Source organism: Chrysochloris asiatica, unplaced genomic scaffold (assembly GCF_000296735.1).
Source record: "Chrysochloris asiatica unplaced genomic scaffold, ChrAsi1.0 scaffold00236, whole genome shotgun sequence".
Lineage (NCBI taxonomy): Eukaryota > Metazoa > Chordata > Mammalia > Afrosoricida > Chrysochloridae > Chrysochloris > Chrysochloris asiatica.
The window spans coordinates 1,134,645-1,157,621 of NW_006408754.1; the positions used below are offsets into that span (position 1 = coordinate 1,134,645).

The 22,977-nt window shown below is 37.5% G+C and overlaps 1 pseudogene; it reads right to left on the reverse strand.

Moving 5' to 3' along the window:
• Window positions 1-5,017: 5,017 nt before the first annotated feature.
• Window positions 5,018-5,461, reverse strand: LOC102842563 (annotated as a pseudogene).
• Window positions 5,462-22,977: the final 17,516 nt, after the last annotated feature.

Consider the following 22,977-nt stretch of genomic DNA (forward strand, 5'->3'; position numbering starts at 1 on the left):
TGTTACAGAAATGTCATTGAACTCTCGGTAGAAGATTTGAGTTTCACGTCTTCTGCAACTTATTATTTGACTAAGGAAGATATCCTCATAATTGTACTCATTTATATAAAGAAGCACTTAAAGTTGGTAGTTTTGAAATTCCCTGTCGTTCTTAAGAAGTCCTGGTGTGGTGCTGCGGGTTAATGCATTGGGATGCAAAGTCGTTTGAACTGCAAGGTTGGCGGTTCAAGCTCACCAGCCGCTCCTAGGTAACCCTATACAGGGTCACTATGGATCAAAACCGACTGGACGGCACTTAGCAACAACAATATTTCTTAAAATGGTTGGAATATTTTTTTCCTTGAGAAACTTGCATATGGCTTATGTAAGATTTTATATATATATATACCATCAAATCATCATATTCTGCTTCTTTTTTAATGTCTTCATTACTCATCGTAAATGCAGATAAATCTGTTAATGCACCTCTGCTTATGTATTAGTTAAGACTCAACACAAACTGGCTTAAGATGAATAAAGGTGGAGGAGGGCATACTGACTCATAAATGCTAAGGACAGTGATGGATCTAGAGTCTGAAATGATGCTTTCTGGTCTGTCAGCTCTTGTCCTGGTTTCATTCTAGATATTTATCTTATATTTTCCTACTTCAGAAAACTTCTGCCATGACACTGGTGGATGATGTATGAATTCATTATATCAGTGCATATTAGAACCCAAAGGAAAAGTTGTTGCTGATGTTAAGTGCCCATCTCTTTGGGGATCTTCTTTTTCACTGACCTTCCACTTTCCCAAGCATGATGTCCTTCTCCAGGGACTGGTCCCTCTTGATAATATGCCTGAAGTATGAGAGACAAAGTCTTGCCATCCTTGCCTCGAACGAACATTGTGGCTATACCTCTTCCAATAACACTTGTTTGTTGTTCCGGAAATCCATAATACTTCACAACATCATAACTGAAATGCATCAATTCTATGGTCTTTCTTTTTCATTGTCAAACTTTCACATGCATATGAGGCAATTGAAAGTACTTGAACACTTTAAAGAGGTCATCTGCAGCAGAAATGCCTAGTGCAATGCATCAATTAGTTTCTTGACTGTTGCTTTAATGAGGAGAAGAGAACTTTCTATCTCCTGATTGTTTTAATATGAAACCTCAGGACAAGACTAACTAAAATTAGCTCAGTCTTTAGTCATAGTGTTCAGAGAGATAGAGTACTTTTGTGAAGCCTAGATCAAATTACCTCCTCTGTGGTTTGGAAAACAATGAGCAAGGGCCGAGTTCCCAGAGAAGCAGGCCTTGCAGTGAAAATGGATGAATTCTTTAGAACAAGGGGTGTTGCCGTTGATAGAGAAGAAGGAGGAATACTATACCAAGAAAAAAAGCACACAAGTACCAGTCTTTATCATAAGAGGATCTAAGGTTTATCCTCACAACAAAATATAATGTTTTTATTTTTAGCTTTGGGATGGATCTTTATTCTTATTGATATATATCAGGATGTTAGAAGTCTAGCTGAATTGTCATATCACCTAGAGAATAAGCAGTATAATTTAACTTTTTTCGAACTTATTCAATTAGTTACTTAATAAATACATTTGGTAATTAAAAACAAGTTTTAGTTTGTGTAAGACAGCTTTAATTTACATTTAATACCTTCATATTATCCACTTCTGTTAAGTAATTTTTAGCTCAAGTTATTGTTGAGAGGTGTACAGTTCATAGATACTTAATCCGTGTCAGCTTTAGTAGAGATTTTTTTGTTCATTAGGTAGTAGTTGATCTCTTCTGACAGCTTCAATCCTATAATGCTCTTCCCCAAAGGCTGTGCTTAAAGTCTAGATATCTCTATACATCATAGAGATCCATGTTCATGACTTCACTCTTTATTAGACTCGTACTGAATTTCCAAGGATCCTGACTTTTTATTATTATAGAAGCCTTCTGTGGGAGTTATTAAAGATTTTTGCAGTTCTTGGCCTGGTTTTTTATACCTGTGAGGTCACAGAATGTTTTTGCTAATGTTCCTTTTCTTTCCATTGATCCTCAGGAGTGGGAAATCACATACATATATTTATATGCTCCCACTTTGCCTATAATAAAGAGCCCTGGTGGCAGAGTGGTTAAAGTGCTCAGTGGCTAACCAAAATTTCAGCTCCATGGGACAAAAATGGGGCAGTCTGCTTCAGTAAAGATTTGTGACCTTTGAAACCTATACTTAGTCCAATATGTATGCCTTGAGTTAGAATAACAACAATGGTTTCCTTTGGGTTGCCTATAATTTTAAATATATTAAGTGAATCAAGTTTTCTATTAAGAAACAAGCTTAATGGTGAGGAAAAATTGTCATTGTCTTTTCAACAATTACCTTTCATTTAATTGGATCAACTTTGTTACATATAGTTTATAATGGTAATAGACAAAATGTATCTTCCGTATTTCATATCTGTGCTGTTCTAGATCTCTATCACATATATGATTCAGTTATCAATAATTGAAAGACATTTTTCAGGTCAATGAAAATTTTCCCAAGATAATTTTTTTATGGAAGTGCTTAATAGCATTGGGGAAATCCACAATTTAATTGTATCCATTAATCTTTTCTCTGTCTTTTTATTTATTTATTTATTTATTTGGTTTATGCTTTATCCATTATTTCGTTTAAACATATCTAGTACTCATCAACATGAACTTTTAAAAATTATTCTGTTTTCCACAAGTTTTAATTATATAGTTTTGGAAGATAAGCATTCTTTTCGATACAATGGACATAACCCACAGAATTGTTGTGAAAATTATTTACAGTAAAAGTCTGTAAGAAAGCACACTGCACAATGGCACATTATTGTCCAGTATTTGGTCACTATATCTTCCCTGAACCTACAAATTTTCTAGTTTTGCTACATCATTTCTGTGGATGCTTATCACAATGTTTCTAGAAACAGCATACATTATCTTTAAAATTTGTCTTCACTTCTTGTATTTCCATTCTCTCTTCAACACATTCCAATTAAACTTTTGTCCTCACCACTTCACATGTCTAATTATCTCCACCTTGGACAAATTCAGTGGTCAACTTGTTTGACTTTTAACTTGACCTTCTAGTATAATTTCATCATTTTGAATACCTCATTCTTCTTGAAACATATCCCTCTACTGTTTAAGAAAAAGTTTGGCAAACTTTCTCAGTTAAAAGTCAGATAAGTAAATATTTTAGAATTTTAGATCCTCATTGTTTCTATTTTTACTTATTACTTATTTGTATAAACTTATTTGTAATGAAATTACTACTTATTTGTATAAATGCCATAGTTTCTATGGAGTCCTGGCGTGGTGCTCTGGGTTTATGTGCTGAACTGCAATGTCAGTTTGAACCTCAAGGTCGGCAGTTCAAGCTCATCAGCTGCTCCTCAAAATACCTATACAGGGTAGCTATGGGTGGGAACCAACTTGACGGTACTTAACAACAATGTCAACAACAACATAGTTTCTATCGAAACTATTAGACTCTCTTGTAGCACACAATCAGTCATTTATATGTAAATTAATTATCTATGTTTCAGCAAAGAATTCTTCATGGACATTGAATTTCATGTGAATTCCATGTGCAGAAAACATTATTCAACTTTTGATGATTTTCAACCACTTGAAAATGTAAAAATCATTCTTTGCTTGAGGGCCATATGAAATAAGCAGCAGATAGGTTTTACCTTATAGACTATAGTTTGCGGACCTCAGATTCAGGGCAATACAGCTTTTCACTTTCCCCCATTGTACTTGTTGCTCTTTCTTGGTCTCATTTGCTGTTATTTGACCTTTGCATGTTGAGATGCCTCCAGACTTAATTCTTGTCCCTTGCACATAGGCATACTCCCCTCCTTGGTTATATCATCCAATACAATGACTTTCTTTTTTTTTTTTTCCAAATCTTTGCATTTATTATAAACAATGATAATACCGTAAAACATTTCTCAGAAACACAGCTGCAGAGAGAAAGCTAAGATGTTTCTAGTGAAACAGGACAAGAACAGTGAGTGAGTATTGGTGTCTGGGCCTAACAGCTAGCCACAGCCCCACCCACCTTTGGTCCAGCTGCCAGGATGAACTGTGGATTGAAGTGCAAGAAGCTGAGTATTTTGTGGTGCTGAGATCAGATTGCCCCTCAATATCAGCGATATCTCCCTGCCAAAATCCAGGAGTTTCAGCCTCAGCAACTGTAATATGTTTTGAAACAGAACATGGGGTAAAATATTTGACTGAAAATAAAAATACTTCAGGGAGGAGACCTGAGTCTGCTGGTGGACAGACATCACTGTCCACTTATGGCAAGGGTAGGGTAAGCTAGGACAAGAAAGCTTCCCCACGGGCAGCCAGAACTGGGTGTGGACATAGCCCTCCATGTGGCCCTAGGGAAAGTGCAGGGACAGTCCTGGCAGACAGCTGTCAAGAACTGAGAGTGGTCTGGAATGCACCTGAGGGTTTTGAGATCACTGACCCGCACTGGACTCTGCACAAGCTTCAGGGACCTGTGGGACCTCTGGGATCAAAACCCAGTTCAGCCAGATCCCAATTCCACCTGCCTGATTTCAGCATGTGTCTGACTCTGAAAAGGGCACCCCACACCCAAGGAAGCCATGGCTTTCAGAAGTGACTGGTCACTGCCAAAACCAGGACACAACTGAACACACTGGCAACGTCCATGGTTCTGGATACGTCCTTACCCACAGAGTGATGCTACCCTAGTACAACAAACCCATCCAGCCTCCCCAAAGTGTTCTAGAAAGAAGTCTTCCCACTCCCACTTTGAAGTCTGCATGAGATTTCAGAAAGCACAGTTTAAATTCAAGACAGGACGGGGCAGAAAGTTAGGTCCCAGCCCACTCTGGCAAGGGGTAGTCCCCACCTCGTCGGCATCAGATAAAGCTCCACCAGATAGAGGGAGTACACACACACAAAAACACACCATGAGACAGCAAAGAACCGTGCCAGCAGAACCATTCATACACATACAACATAGTCACAGCGGCAGCCAGAGACAGGAGCATGCTAAGGGACCTGCTTTTGGGGGATCCATGTAGGCTGGGTTGTAAGGAGGCTGGCTGGCAGGGTAGGGCATAGCTGCATCTCCAGCCAATGTCTCATGGTAGGCAGGTGGGCCCATGGGCTGGGCTGGGTAGGGTGGTAGATACTGCATCTGGTAGGGTGCTACCAGCATCTCTGGCTGGGAGGGCACAGAATGGTACTCCTGGTATGTCGGTCCAGGATAGCTGGGTGGCACGCTCGGAGGCTGAGGATAAGGGATATGCACCACAGTAGTGGCTGTGGTGGTGGTCACAACCGGACAGGGTCAGCGGCACATCTTGTACAAACAGCAGCAGGAACAAGTGAAGCAGACGATGATGGTGACAATGGAGAGTACAAAGATAGTCAGGCCAATGGCTACAGTCGCCCCAAACCCCATGTTAGTCTCCGCCTTCACCTTGTATTCTCTCCATCTTCAGCCTCAATCTCCTCCCCTTTCAGGAAAATCTACAATGACTTTCTTAAAACATCTGAAATGTCCATGTATACCTTCACCTTGTATCTTTCCCTTTAATTCTAGACTCATATATCCATTTGTTTGATGCATTTGAGTTATGATGATGAATTAGAATATTAAAACTACCATGGACCACCAAAAGAACAATCAAATCTGTGTGGGAAGTAGTACAGCCAGGAAGTTCCTTAAGAAACAGAATGGTCAGGTTTTTGTCTCTCATACTTCAGACATATTATCAGGAGGGACAAGCTCCTGGAGAAAGACATCATGCTTAGGAAAGTGGCAGGTCAGGAAAAAAACAAAAACAAAAAAACGGAAGACATCCCAATGAGATGCAATGGTACAACAATGTACAAATTCCTCTTCTCCTTAAAGGATACAAATAATTGGATGTAGGGGCCACTCTAACCCAGCATAACCCCATCTTAAATTGATTATATCTGAAAAAACCCTATTTTAAAATAAGGTCACATTCATAGGTTAGAACTGTGCCATATCTTCTTCAGGGACACAATCCAATCCACAACAGAGAGTAGAGAGACCTGTGCTTCACTGGTGTGAAAATGGTAGACTATCTGACTCCAAGAAGGTATAAAACAAATGAAGGGATCTAATGTAGGGGTACCACTCCACACCTCAGATCTTGGACTGCATTGAGAAATGGGAGTGTAATTAGACTGGTTAGGGAAGCTCATCCTGATTATTTACCTTAAATTTTATTAAGTTTTTACAATCTCACTTATACGTTTTCCCCCCTTCATGTTGAACAGTCATGGTTCTCTCATTGTTCCCACTAGGAACTAAATTTAACATTCAAAGACCTCCATGGTCTTGACCATCTTTACTCTGTCCTTCTACAGTCAGACCATATCACCTGTTGTTTAACACACACGTTCTGTGTTCCCTTAATGTGTTAACCTCTTTTCTGTTAACTGGACATTCAATTTCTTTCTACCAACAAACATTTTCAAGGTATCCAAATTCCATAAAATTTTCCAGTGTTCTCTGTCATTGCTTGAATTGTGTCCCCCCAAAATATGTGTCAATTTCACAGTGGTTTGGAAACACAACAATGCAATGTGACAATTATGTGATGATTCCACATTATGTGATCTGATGTGATAAAACAATAAGAGGTTTAAGGGTTGGCTGCAATACATTTAACCCCATTACAACCTCAGTCAGATGTTTCCCAGGCTTGTGGTTTGCAGTATCTTTTTCTTACAAAGATAAAAGGAGACAGAAGTGAGTAGAGAATATGGAACCTAATATCACCAAGAAAGAAGAGCCAGGAGTGGAATGCATTTTTTGGACCTGGAGTTCCAACACTGTGAAGCTCCTGTTGTTAAGTGCAGCAGAATCAGTTTGACTCATGTTGTTATTGTTAAGTGCTGTCAAGTCAGTTCCAACTCATAGCAACCCTGTATAGGACTTCTAAGAAGAGGTTGGTGGGTTTGAACTGCTGGCTTTGTGTTTAACATTCCACTGTTTGTCCTACAGTGTCACACCAGGACTCCCTGTATAGGGTTTCCAAAGAGCTGGTGGGTTTGATCTGCCAACCTGTGGTTAGAAGTCCAGTTCTTTTCCTATAGCACAACACCAAGACTCTGCAAGCTTCCAAGATCTAGGAAAAGACTGATGCTAAGACACATGAAGATCTCCTACAGATGCTGAAAGGAGATAAAGAGCTTTCTCTAGAGCTGGTGCTTTGAATTCATACTTCTAGTCTCCTAAGGTGTGAGAGAATAAAGATGTTAAAATCATCAACTTATGGTATTCCTATTATAGCAGTACTAGCTAAGATATTCCTTACTAATATTCTTCATCAGAAGGGAGAACTCTTACGGACACACGTCTCTACTCTTTGTAAATGCAATTCAGAACTATGTTGTATTTTCAGTTTTGTATAGGCCTGGTGGTGTGGTGGGTTAAGCATTGGGTATTAATCACAAGGTAGGTGGTTCAATCACATCAGCTGAGGGAGAAAGTTGAGACTGTCTGCTCCAATAAATATTTAATCTCTAAACCAAAGAGCAGTTCTACACTGTCCTCTAGGATCTCTGTAAGTCTAAAATGACTCAATGACAGTGGATTTGGATTTTGGTTTTATACATAGATTATCTTTCCTTTTTAACTATGAATTCCTTGAGGACATTTCCTGTGTATTGCAATTATAATCATAAAAGCAGCACAGTCTCACACAAAGTATCTTCCCAATAAATGAGCAAAAATAAATAATAGTATATTGTTGTAAATCTAAATTTATTAGTATTAGAACAGATGCTAACTTTTATAATTTATGTTTTTATAATTATGGCTATTTGGTAGCATAGTGGTTTACAAGTTGGGATGCTAAAAACAAGGACAGCAGTTCGAATCTACCAGCCACTCTGAAGAAAAAGATGAGGCTTTCTTCTCCTGTAAAGATTTATAGTCTTGGCAACACTATGTTGTTGTTGTTTCTGTTAAGTGCTGTTGAGTCAATTCTGACCCATGGCGACCCTGTATAGAGTTTATAGAGTTTTCAAGGAGTGGCTGGTGAACTTAAACTGCAAACAACTTTGCAGTCTAGCACTTTAACCTGCAGCTCACACCAGGACTCCATTGGAAACACCAAACACTCACTGTGAGTTACAACCAATTCCACGGCATGTAACCACCATAACCACCAAACTTTTATTATTTCATATGTTCTGATGGACCATTTTCATTTTAATGTCTCTTACCCAGTATTTTTTAGTAGTTCATGATGTGACTGATCAAATAAATAATTGCAGTAAACAGTAAACAGAGACAGGAAGGATGACACTTAGAACGAGGTTAGTCCATTGGGTTCATTGACTCTAAGGAAGGTTAATCAAGTGGACATAGCATGGTTAGAAACATGATAGTAGAATTTCAATATGAAGTGCAGTTGAAATTAAAGAGGTAGATTGAGTACAGAAATGGATAGTCAAAGTGTTGGCATGATTTAGAGATCCAGACAGGCAGTTCAAAGAAAGGACACATAGCAGTTTATGTGGCGCTGTGGGTTAATGCACCAGATTGCAAAGCCGTTTGAACTTCAAGGTTGGCAGTTCAAGCTCACCAGCATGTCCTTGGAGACCCTATACAGGGTCGCTATGGGTCAGAACCGACTCGATGGCACTTAACAACAACAACAACTTTGAGCCACAGTGAGCAGGTGCACAACTATTCCCTTTGGAATGGGGTGCAGGTACATCAGGACAAGTCAGGGCTAGTAGGATGCTGAGTACTAGGGGGAAATTGCACAACTATGCAGAACAATTTCCTGCACATGTTTTCCTCTAACTCCAAGTAACAGTCAATGCTGCTTAGTAACTGTTTTATTATTTTTTTCCCAGCCTATTCTTTTTTTTTTTTTTTCCTCTTGTACACAGTGGCTCATCTACAACTTCATAACTTTCTCTAAGAAATCTATATTAAATTTGCCACACTCTTAATTTTCAAAAGATCAGCTTGTATCAGACTTGTTGTTAGGTGCTATCAAGTCGGTTCCAACTCATAGCAACACTATGCACAACAGAATGAAATACTACTCAGTCCTATGCCATCCTCACAATTGTTAAGTTTGAGGCCATTGCTGCTGTTACTGTGTTAATCTATCTCATTGGAGATCTTGCTTTTTTTTTGTTGACCACCACTTCACCAAACATGATGTCCTTTTCCAGGGAATAATCCTTCCTGATAATATGTCCAAAATATGAGAGATTAATTATCTCCATTGTCACCTCTAAGAATCATTATGGCTGCATTTGTTACAAGATAAAATGTGTTTCTTCTCTGGCAGTCCATAGTACTTTTACTATGCTTTTCCAACACTGCAATTCAAATGCATGGATTCTCTTTGGTCTTTCTTGTTCATTGTCCAACTTTCACATGTATAGGTGGAAACTGAAAATACCATGGGTTGGGTCAGGCACATTTTAGTCTTCAAACTGATATCTTTACTTCTGAACATTTTAAAGAGGACCTTTGTAGCAGATTTGCCTAATTCAATCCATTGTTTGATTTCTTGACTGCTATTTCCATGAATGTTGATTGGGAAGCCAACCAGAATGAAGTCTTTGACAGCATCTATCTTTTCTCCATTTATGATAATGTTATTCACTGGTTGATGGTGAAAAGTTTCATTTTCTTTGCATTTAGGTGCAATCCATACTGAAGACTATAGTATTTGATCTTCATCAGTAAGTATATCAGATTTTTTGTTGTTGTTATTAAATGCCATTAAATCGGTTCCGACTCATATCAACCCTGTATAGGGTTTCCAAGGAGTGGCTGGTGAGTTTGAACAACTGACTTTGCAGTTCAAATGACCTTGCTGACTAGTGCTTATCCTATAACACTACACAGGAATCTAAGAATATCAGATAGAAAACTGAAAATTCCTGGGGTTTTTTTTTTTTAAGGTTATGGTTAGAGCTAGGGTTGGTGTTGGGGTAAGAGTTGAGCTTGGGGTAGTAATAAACTTTGGTCTAATTTTTAGAGATATAGTTAGGCTTATTTTTATTTAGTTAATTTTTTTCTTGAAATCTACTAAATTTTCTCTTCATTTAGAAGTTTTTAACTACACTAGTCCTTCTTTTGATTTTATTTTAGTTGTTGTTATTATTGCAACTATATCTCTGGGTCTTTATTTTCCATCTTCTAGATCATACGACACATCTGTCAATTTGTCATACTGTGTTGGCTTGTGAGTTCCTGTGATTCTGGAAGCTATACCACCAGTATTTTAAATACCAGCAGGGTCACCAATGGTGGACAGGTTTTAGATGAGCTTCCAAACAAAGACAGACTAAAAAGAAGGAGTGGCAAACTACTTCCGAATATCTAGTCACTGAAAACCTTATGAATAGCATAAACAAATAGCTCCATTTATACAAGAAGGGGGAAAAGTTGAGAGGGGAGTAGAGATATGACAATCGCTATTTCCATTTTCATGCTAAGTCAACCAGCTTCTGTGTAGCATAACAAATCCTTTTTGCATGGTATACCTCTTCCATGGAAGAAGCATACTGTCTTAGAGTTTCTTGTGCTTTTTACAACCTAGTTCTCTCTGCTGCTATTTCAGCTAGGTTCAAGTAAAGGAAAAGAAACAGAATCAAATAATAATATAATGCTACAAGCCTTTCATAAATTCATTCTCCCACTCCCTGTGTATTATTTTCCTAGACAGCTCAACCGAAAGTGCATTCCCTAAGAAAGCATTTACAATCTGTACTACTTTGTTGTTGTTAGGGGCCATCGAGTCAGTACTGACTCATAGCAACCCTATGCCAAACAGAAACTGTACTACTTAGATATTTATTGTATCTCTAACACATATTATGATTCCTGACACATGAGAAAAATTTGATCTAACTTTGCTAATTGAATGAATGAGGAAGTGAATGAATAAATGAATGAATTTGAATTATTTATTTCTTTTTAATAGTGAACAAGGAGCCCTGAAAGTGTAGTGGGTTATGAATTGGGCTGCTAACCACAATATCAGCAGTTTGAATCTACCTGCCACTCCATGGAAGAGAGATGAAGCTTTCTGCTCCCATCAAAATTTATAGTCTTGGCTCCTGTGAACCTGGGTGGAGACCTGGTCGACCAATAGTGTGGCAAGACCTGGGGACTCATGGGCTCAGAGTCAGTGACACACCCACAGAGGACTAGAGTGGAGAGTGAAACGTCCAGCTGATAGAAGAGAGCGGATAGATGCAAGAACACCCATACTTGCAGATAATACCCACTTGACCTGGCTTCAATGACTGGATGATCAGAGCTCAACCCGAAGAAGAAATGTAAAAGATCAAATTAATCAAGAGAACCCAAAACTTATTGTATTCCTGTGATTATAGATAGAAGATGACTCCAGACTATATATATATATATATACCCTCTCCTTATTTATCAACTGTCTCATTATCAGACATATCACTTTTTGACAATAGTAAAAAGTTTGCTGTCTGACTCTTTTTCAGAATAACAACATATGTGTATCTAGCAGAAACAAACACTGAGGTGTGACACAAGAACAATGCTGACTGGGATGGTTATGTGTATGTGTTAACTAGTCTGCCCATGGTTCTCAGTGGTTTGGCAGTTATGTAATGATGTCAATTGTGCCATTCTCCATTTTCATATCATGCCAATTTTCCATAATAAACTGGTCTTTGAAACCTAAACATGTAGACAAGTGAGAAGAAAGTGTATCAGATTGCATTATTCAGATGTACAAAATGCAAACATACAAAGGGAAGCCACAAAAGGAATAGGGTAATCTGGTAGATGCTATGCTTCATTCCCCACCACAAACTATACCCTAAATTCTCGTCATTCCCTAACCTGAACCAAGCAATTTACACTTTCCCAAGACCCAAACTATGAATTTGCTCCCAAAAGAAATGATAAGACTCACACTGTAAGGAAATGGTCAGAGTTTAAGAGGCAAGAATATTCCCCAAAATGGCTGCTATAAACAACATTTAAATCAGTTGTTGTTGTTATGTGCCGTGGAGTCGGTTCCGACTCATAGTGACCCTGTACAGGGTTTCCGAGGCTGTAAATCTTTACAGGAGCAGAACGCCTCATCTTTCTCCCACGGAACAGCTGGTAGTTTCGAACTGCTGACCTTGCAGTTCACAGTCTGATTCATAGCCACTGTAGCATATTTTTAAAGTTCTGTTATTATTAGTGATAAAGCCTGGTGGTGTTGTGATTCTATGCCATTGAGCTTGTCCCAATTCATAGGGTTTTGGTTTTATAGTGTCATTATTCCCAGGGCTTTCTTGTGTTTTCCTAGAAGTTGAACATAGAACTAGCAGAGTAAAAATAAAGGTACTAAAGAAAAAGAGAGAGAATGAGTATTATCTATGAACATCATCCTTGGCTAAAGGTTGGTCATCAGGTTTCCAAACCCACCTTACCCTGCAAGTATCAAATACTGTTGGATAATGTGTTGAAAGCAGGTTTGTTTTCCTTTGATGTATGCATAGTGAATTTATTTTATTAGATTTTTCCCTTTCTTCTTTAAACAGTTGTCGTATAACTACCCACACACATGCCTTTTTTAAAGATATGCTGCATTATCTTTCAAAGATACTTTGTACTCTAATTATTTGAAAAACTGGAGTATGAGTTATATTTCAGATTTTTATTAATACTGTTTTAATGCTGTAAAACATCTGATAAAAATCAGAAAGAATTATTCAGGCTTTAACAAAAGCAAAGTCCAATGTTTTAGGGTGTTGGTGATGGTGGTAGGTGTGAATAAGTTGATTCTGACTCAGAGCAACCCTATGTAAAACAGAACAAAGCACTGCTCTGTCCTATAAAAGCATGCTCTGTCTGAACCTATTGTTGTAACACTATGTCAACCTATCTTACTGAGGGTCTTCCTCCTCCTACTTTAGCAAGTAACTGATTTTGAGACTAGAACTCAAGAATAAACCAGAACACATTTCCAAGAATGGGATGTTATAGAAAAAATAACATATTTTAGGAAAAATCAAGACATTGGCCACTATATTTAACTCCAGAGTTGTAAACTAGGTATTGGAAAGTGTGTAGTTGTTGTTTATCACGACACCAGAAAGTTAAGTACAGAAAATAAAATTGAGAAATTCTAAGTTGTAGAAAAAAGTGGACCCTTGATATGGGAATGGGTGATTTGATTAAATTAGGACATGACTCAAGACAGAAAATATCCATGTTTTCTTGCTATATTGAAAGTGTAAGTTTTCAAAGTTGAAAAAATAAATTGAGATTACATTTTTATAATATTAGTGATAAAATTAATATTTGCAACAGAGACAATGACTATTTATTGCTGCTTTTAACATTGTCATTTCTTATTATGGATTTGTAGTGCTACAAAATAGTTCTGTGCTTTTTATAAGTAGATATATATCACATAAGTAGCTCTTATGACACCTACGGTTAAGTGTTGGGTTGCTAACCAAAAGGTTGGCTGTTTGAACCCAAGAGCTGCTCTGCAGAGGAAAGTTGAGGCGGTGTGCTGCGGTAAAGATTTACACCCTTATGGAGCATATGTACTTTATCTGATAAGGTCACTATGACTTTTTATTGACTCAAGGACAGTGAGTGGGGTGGGTTGTAAATCACAGTACATAGTTCAACCCATAGATATTAACCTTCAAATTCTACAACCACAGAGAATTTTACACTTGAACATTTTGTTTTGAACAGTCTTATGTATACATCTACTGTTGTTGTTATGTGCCATGGAGTCAGTTCTAACTCATAGGGACCCTGCACAGGGTTTCCGAGGTTGTTAATCTTTACAGGAGCAGAAAGCCTCATCTTTCTCCCGCAGAGCAGCTGGTAGTTTCGAACTGCTGACCTTGCGGTTCGCAGCCCGATTCGTAGCCACTGTGCTACCAGAGCTCCTTAGTGCTTATTTTACAAGTACAAGACAAGTTATATCAAATACATTGTTAGTTATATCAAATATACATAGTTATATCAAATACATGTGTACATCTATTAAGAATGCATTATTTTAACAATGTATCTGATATATTATTATGATATATGTACACATCTATTAAGAATGTATTATTTTAAGAATATATCTGATATAACTTGTCTTGTACTTGTAAAATAAGCACTAAGGAAGTCTTGACCTCAAGTAGGGAAAAAACCAAAACATTTTATTCATCATCTCTTTGCCTATATATTATCTTTCTTCTTGTCATTTACTTAGTCAAATAAACTGTCAAATGTTTTCTTTGCTACTGTTTTCTTTCCTTGCCTATCCTTCTTACTTCTATTTATTTTCTTTGCTCATCCTTTAACTATCCTATAGCATCATGGATGGATTAGACTAGGATATCAGAGCTCTTTCTAAGTCAGATTTTGCTTACACCTAATCATGTGGCATATTGACTCCCTGTGTGTCTCTTCTACCTGAAAAACATAGATGTTAAATTATATCAAAATTGAATATAAAATTTTGCTTTTATATTCATTCTTCCTAGAGAAAAAGTTACCAGTTTTTAGTTGTCAGACAATTTTGTTTAAATTCTAGTTGATTTAGTACTTAAGAATTTTTGTTGCTGTTGGGTACCATTAAATTGGTTCCAACTCATAGTGATGCTATATAGTGGCTGGTGGGTTCGAGTCACCTACCTTGTGGTTAGCTGTAGAGTATTTATCCTCTAGTGCCACACCAGGACTCGAGTAGTTGATCAAAATTATTTTCTTTTTCTCATTTTCTAAAACAACATAAGCAATTTGTTGTTGTAAAAGGCCCCAAAAGTGTTCTTACATTTCTGGAAAACAAGTTTTATAAGTGATGTGTTTGTGTGTGTGCACATGTATACATGCATGTATGTGTGAGAGTATGTGTGTGCTTTCTTAAACCGTACTTTAAATTATTTCAAAGCAATAAAATGGAAAAATTAATTAAATATGAACAAGAAAACATATTAAACACTATACTTCAATAAATATTATCTAGGTAATGCTAGCAGTGCTGTTGAAGGCATTTCATATAATGTATGAAAATATATTTTAAACATAAAAGAACTAAACTGCCTTTAGATGATACAATATTTTGTATTCACTTATTTATGGCTTCAATTATGTTATTATTAATTCTTCTTTGTGAAAATATGATGAGTGTACATAGGTATGTATGCCAAATATTGCAGAATACAAAATTCATGTCGTAAACGCTAGTTACTAGTTTGAGTTTTCTAGCTCAAAAATAAACAAAAAATAATAGTTATATATTTTATGATGGATTGTGTCTTCTTCCCATGGCCTCACAGTTGTATGAAAATTATCTAAACCAACCGCCATGGAGCTTTACATGGCTAAACAGTCCTACCCTAAGGAGTTACCATCAGGAAAATACTGTCTGATGTTTCACAGTTAATTCTCTTCTATGACATGATGCTGCATAGATGAGAATTCTATTTTCAACCCTGAGTCTAAGCAGGAAGTGGCTGATCTTTCCAAGAGAGGTTTAAATGCACTATGGTCACACTTCACTGAATACCAATCCCTGCAGAGAGATCACATATACAGTCTGCTCATGTTAGATAAACACAGACACTATATTAATCCACAGCAATAACCAGTATTTTGCAGAGCATATTTCAGAGGAATAAAGATCCAGTAAGCACTACCTGGCAAATCCCAAAGAAACATCTATTAGGATTTCATAGAGAGATCAGTAAATGATTCACACAAAAAGCAATAGCTTTCCTTTATGCCAGCAATAACCACTGGAGCATAATGGAGGGAAAAATGGCACATTGACAATAGTGACAAAATCCATAAAATACCCAGGATTAATCAGACAGGAAATATGCAAGTCCTTTTATTTAAAAAAAACAAGCTAGAGCTAATAAGATTTCTCAAGGAGACAGGAGGAGACTTGAAACCATCTCATATGTGGAATGTAGAAAAATATTGCAAAAATATTAATTTCTCCAAATCAATATATATATTCAGATAAATTCAGTAAAATACAGTGGTTTTTGTTTTTATTTTTAATGTTAAAAGCCAGTTCTGACTCTTCCCAAAACAAATGAAGTCAAAAATCATACATCTTTCACTCTTTGTTATATATCCAGTACTTAGCATTGTTGGAGCACATAAAAGGTTCTTGACTGATAAATATAGATTTATTGAAAAAATAAATAAGTACAATTTAAGTAGTACATATTACATAGCAAAATATAAAAAGATCCAACATATTCTTGAAAAATGAAGAACAACCTACCTTCTATCAGATTGTCCCATGAGGTGTTACACTGCCTATTATTGAGGACCATGTTCTAGCCTAGCTCTCTCTGTCCACAAATGCCAAGAAAACTTTACAGATAAGCAAGGTAAATGTTTTCATGCATTGAAAAAAGCCAGTGAAATACAATAATCTCTGAAAGAAAGTAACATCATAAAGTAAGCTCCATGTGCGCCCCAGTTTTCAGCCCACAGTTGAAGAAAGAGGACCCCCCAAGACAGACACATACAAAAGCAAACATTTACAAACTAATTTTCTTTATTAAGTAATAAAAATAGGCAAAAAATCATCAAACCAAATCCAGAAACATACATAATGGGCAATATTTTATGAACAAATAGTATTTATCTGTGCCAGGAAGGTAAGGTTAGTTTAACATTAAAAAATCAAATTAATCCACTGCATTAAAAGAAAATTCCATGGAACCACAGTAATTAAAACAATCTTAGAAATTAAAATTCAGTTATACGAAAAAGATGTTTCATCATCAACTAGAATAATGTGGCATACTCTAAGCAAGGTCCAAATAGAACTAACTCACTTGATATGGAAGTAATAATCATTTCTTAAAGAATAAAAGCTGGAAACTCCAACTGTCTGTAAATATACATCTTAGCAAATCCTTTTTATTTCTTCCTAATGTTTTGCATTAAAGAGCCATTGATATATAGGTGTACAGGGACACAGTAGATCCTACTTGATCGCTCTCTGCTTGGTATCTGGTATTTGGGTGGCCAAAGCAGGTCCACAGTTCCCCTACAAAATTAAACTTCAATGAGTTTTATATCTATCTGGTGCTTTATATGTTACAATTCCATGATTAAAATTCATTCTAATGTCTAAAGAATAATTGATTGGTTGGTTGGTTGGTTGGTTATGTGCCATAGAGTCAGTTCTGACTCATAGCGACCCCATACAGGGTTTCCGAAGCTGGAAATCTTTATGGGAGCAGAAAGCTTAATCTTCCTCCCACGGAACAGCTGATAGTTTCGAACTGCTGACCTTGTAGTTTGCAGCCCGATTCATAACCACTATATCATAATATCTGTCCCCAGACATATAAAAGTTGTTTTCCAATGAATCACAATATTAGAAAATACTGTAACACCTCACTTTTAATTTTGAGTATAATATATTGTGATGTCAAATAATTTCAGTGTTTTCTTTCGCCAATCTCTATGATATAAAAGATACAACCCCTTCCCTCCTCCAGAAATAAGGTGCCATTGAACCAATTATCCCATGCATGTCAGAGTATAACTGTGCTCTATAAAGTTTTCAATGGCTGGTTTGAGGGAGAAATAGTTTACCACACTTTCCTTGTGAGGTGCCACTGAGTGTATCTGAAGTCTTCAGTCTTTGACTAGTCTTTTGCACCACCTTGGGACTCCAAGAAAAAGCTCACATTTTAATATGTATTTGATTTTCCATGTTACACATCTTGTATAAAACAGCCAGTACCTTATTGTGTCACTGTAAAGAGACTCAGAGAAATAATTGCCAAGACCAATTTATCTGTCTTGAGGATGCTGAAGGGTAAGAATTGCTTTAGGAAGAAGAGAATAGCCTCTAAATTATGTTTCATTTGTTTTAGTTCTAATTTAAGATGTTTAATCTAAGAATAATAGTGTTTTCATTCTGGCTAAAATTCCAGTAGTAGGCTTTATGTTTAGGTGGACGCCTTGTCTTTCTCAGTCTCTGCTCTGGATATGGGATTGAGCGCGCAAGCTGCATTTCCTGGGATTTTATATAATCTGGGTGCTGTTAGGTTAGGTTATTCTGACCCAGGGGGAAGCTAAAGAAAGTTGATGTTAGTATAGTTCTCCTTCCCCTTCCCACTCAACTCTGGGCAGTGTCTTTATTAGTATCTGCATCTCTTTTATGGCTTCAGCTCCCATGAGATAGTCCTGTAGTGGCTTAACTGGGTAACCCTATCCCTTGGGCTTCTTCAATCTTGTCACTCTTTATCTTCCTAGATTAGAATGGTGGTAGTAACTTCCTCCTGCTATTCACCTCTCAGTTGCCCCAGCATCCCATTTGACCTCAAACACCTGTTTGATTCCCTGGATATATTATATCTAACTTAAGTACTCTGAAAGGTTTCTATTTTCTAGATGGACTCTTACAGTCATTTTATATGAGAAAATTGTACACCAAAATTCTAGGACTTTACTGCTTAGCAACAGACTTTATTGGTGTGCTCTTCTGTTTTATTTTTTTATCAGCACACAGTGCAAGTGCATTCCCTTAGATGAGGTTGGTGAGGTATGCGTGTATAGTTTTCACCACCACTCCATTCAGACTCTACATTGTGCTAAAAGAAAACTATGTTTCTCTTACTTGTTTTTTCCTGCAGGTTTGAACTATAAGACTTAAAAATGTTGATGCCAGAACTTCTTAGGACCTTTGACTTTAATACTCTTTGTAGATGTTTTACAGCTGTTTCTAAAATTTCTTCTGATTGCTACAAGTAATAGACATCAGTCTTTCCCCTTAAATCTGGTAACTGAACACATCTTTTCATCATGCCACAAGAGAATAACCTCTCTTTCTCCTCTTCAGACTACAACGTGGTCGTATGTCCTGGACCTGACTGACAGGAGAAGCCTGTATTCCTGACCATATCAATTGCTTAAATCATTAGCAAGTAGCTCTCCCTAACACTCCAATAGTGGATTATTCCAATTGCCATAACTGTTGGAGAAAAATATCTTCTGCAACTGGGTGTGCTATGGTATACAAACATAAAGATTCACTGCTCAGATCCTCCTAGAAAGAAACACTTTCTGCAGTGATCAGCAAATCCTTAGTTGTCAGTTTTTTTTTAGGGTCAACCTACATTATAAAAACATGCCTGCACCTTTTTAGAACAGGCTGCATCCAGTGACTGAGCAACATTGGATGTAAGAAACTCTAACAAGTTATGCTTGCTTAATGTTAATTGGATTGAGTGAGGTTTATCAAGCATGAATGTGAGTTCGGCTTGTCCTTCTACCCAGGCATTCTTCTATCCTCATTCTTTCAGAGGTAGCTATATAACAAACGTCCAAAATCCAATTCAGTATTTGCTCCTGGAGAATTCAAATTATGGCAGTCAGTTTCAGATGTTGTATAAAACAGCAGGTAATAAGATTTTGAAAGTGGGTCACTTACCACAAAAATGGTAATAAAAACAGCATCGTTGATGATAGGTTGAACACAGACAGGTCTTGGAATAAGGTGCTGTTTTTTACTATCATTTTGATGGTTGTGGTAGGCTGAATAATGACCCTGAAGATATCTATGTCTTAATCTCTGAAACTTGTAAATGCTACCTTATGTAACAAAGGGGACTTTGCAAAGGTGACTAATGAGGCTCTTGCTATAGGAAGATTATCCTGGATTATCTAGGTGGGCCCTCAATGCAACTACAAATGCTATGATAAGAAAGAGGTAATAGAGAAAATGTTTACTGTAGAAGAGGAGAAGGGATGCAGTGATGCAAGCAAAGATTGGAACCATGTGCTCACCACCATTTTTTTATAAATATATTTTCTAAACACAGATATACCTGTTTATTTATATATTGTCTATGCCTGATTTTACACTACAATGACTGAATTGAATCATTACAACATAGACAAAATGGCCCACAAAACCTATCTACTATCCTGCCCATTATAGAAAAAGTAAACCCTCATTAAAAGATCAGGTGTGGTTATATCGTATCTATGTTTAATTCAGCATTTGGGCCCCTGTAGAAGCCAGAAGGTGTCTAAAGAATACTGTAGACTACCATGAGCTCAACTAGGTTTTAGTTCTGGTTGTAGCTTCCATAATGTGGTAGCTTTGCTAGAGCAAATTAAAGTGGGCAGAGGGATACGATACAGACACTGATTTGCTGAGTGCATTCCTTTTTATCCCAATCAAAAATGAAAATCTGAAAATCATTGCATTCACCTGGACAATAATATGTTTGCAGTTCTGTCTCAGAGTTGACAGACCCACCATATAATAAGGTCACATGAGCAAAGCAACAATCCACTGTATGATGGAAACATGCAAGTGATACATCCAAGAATGAGCATGAACAAGTTGCATGAGCACTTGGGCCAGACACTCATGGCATCCACCATGGTTTCACTAGTGCCAATTCCTTACTCCATGCCTATGGGTATGTGGGAGATACCATGTGACAAGCTGAGATAAAAAGAAAAAATTTAAGATTGGTTTATAGGTAATTTACTTTAGTGACACAGATACAAGTTGAAAATGGAAATCAATCACAAGGCTACTCAAAAGTAGCCTTGAAGTATAATGGTGGTGGTGGCTGTATGCCACCAAGTTGGTTCTAACTCGTATCAACCCTGTATAAGGTTTCTGAGACTATGAATCCTTAAAGGAGGAGAAAATTTCATCTTTCTCCTGTAAAGCAACTGGTTAGCACCTTGTGGTTAACAGCCCAGCTTGTAATCCAAATGCCAAGACTCCTTTGAAGTATAATAGCAAAAGAAAACTCTATCAATGGGAAGATCTTTAGGGATGCAGCCTATCATCTATTTTGTATATAAATGAACATGACCTGAATTTAGATTTTATATGAAGTTAAGTGGCTGTAGTTTAAGGAGATCTGGTAGTAAAGCGGTTACAAGTCGGACTGCTAACCTCAAGGTCAGCAGTTCAAAACTACCAGTCATTCTGCCAGAGAAATATGAAGTTGTCTGCTCCTATAAAGAATTACAGCCTCGGAAACCCTATGCAGGATCGCTATGAGTTGGAACCAATGCCACAGCACACCTCCACCATGTCTGTAGCTTATGATATTGTTAGCAAGTCAGATGCCTGAAATAAAAAATTATTGGAAGATAAAGACAAGATCTTGAGTAGAGGTAAGTGATGTAAACATAAAAGTAGACACTAGGTAAAAAGGTTTTTGAATCATATGATAATGCTTACCAGAGAATATCCACTACTGAAGAAACACTAATCAACCAAATAAAAAAAAATTCCCTTGCTAGCCTCCCATGAAATAAAATTCTATTGCTGGCCACCCATGAAATAAAAAAGATGAAGGGTACACAGTGACACAACAGCATAGGTCCCTACTTTCTAAAGATGATTTAGCCACTGTCTTAGAAGAATGTTCAGGTTTTCAGTCAGAAAACCAAGTCTTACCTTCAATATGTCACCAGTCCTTGAGGATACCAACCAGCTATTTCATGACAACTTGATTGCCTCCAGAAAAGGACAGCAATTTGTTTCCATAGAACAGGTATTATCTTTCCTTCCAGCAAAGCCTCAGCCAGCACCATTTCTGGCTTAAAAAGTATTTGAGCCACTCTCCTGGGATACCGCCTAATACTGCATTAGAACAGGAGCTCACTTTATAGCAAATATATTATCTACTGCACCATCTAGAAGTAGCTAACTGATAAACAAAGGCTCATTGAAAGTACAGTTACAGAATCAGCTTGTAGTGAGTGTATTATACAACAGTGGGAGCGATCTTCTGGAATGTGGTTGTTGTTGTTAAGTGCTGCTCAGTTGGTCCCAGTTTACGGCAACTCTTTATACAATTTCTGAGGAGCAGCTAGAGAGTTTGAACCACCAACCTTGAAGTTCAAACGGCCCTTGTAGTCCAGTGCATTATCCTCAAGTGCCATAGGAGTCAGAAAATCATATTAGTGGTTACGAATCGGGCTGCTAACCTCAGGGTCAGCAGTTCAAAACTACCAGCTGTTTCATGGGAGTAAGATGAGGCTTTCTGCCCCTATAAAGATTTACAGACTCAGAATCCCTGTACAGGGTTACTAGGAGTTGGAACTGACTTCACAGCATATAACCACTACCATAGACTAAACCTGGTCTGCAACTTATTTCTGATTGTTGTTGTTGTCAGGTGCCATTGAGTCAGAACTGACTCATAGTGACCCCATGCACAGCAGAATGAAACAATGTCTGATCCTGGGCCAACCTCACTACCGCTGCCACAATTGACGCCATCAATGATGCCACCTGGCTGATCCATCTCATTGGGGGTCTTCCTCTCTTTCTCAGACACTCCATCTTACCTAGCATGACATCCTTCTCCAGCGACTGTTCCCTCCTGACAATATGTCCAAAGTATGGGAGACAAAGTTTAGCCATCTTGGCCTCCAAGGAGCACTCTGGCTGCACCTCTTCCAAAACAGATCTATTGGTTCTTTTGGCAGTCCATGGCACTTTTAGTATTCTCCTCCAACACCACAATTCAAAGGCATCAATTTTTCTACAATCTTCCTTATTCAATGTCCAGCTTTCGCATCCATATGAGGTTATTGAAAATACCATGGCTTTGGTCAGGCGCACCTTAGTCCTCAAGCTGACATCTCTGCTCTTCAACTCTTTAAAAAGCTCTTGTGCAGCAGATTTACCCAATGCAATACGTTGTCTGATCTCTTGACTGCTGCTTCCGCAAACGTTGACAGTTGATCCATGAAGAATGAAGTCCTTGACAATTTCAATCTTTTCTCCGTTGATAAGAATGTTGTTTATTGGTCCACTGGTGAGGATTTTTGTTTTTCTGACATTGAGATGCAATCCATATCGAATGCTGTGTTCTTTGATCTTCATCAGTAAATGTTTTACATCCTCTTCACTTTCAGCAAGCAAGGTTGAATCATCTGCATAT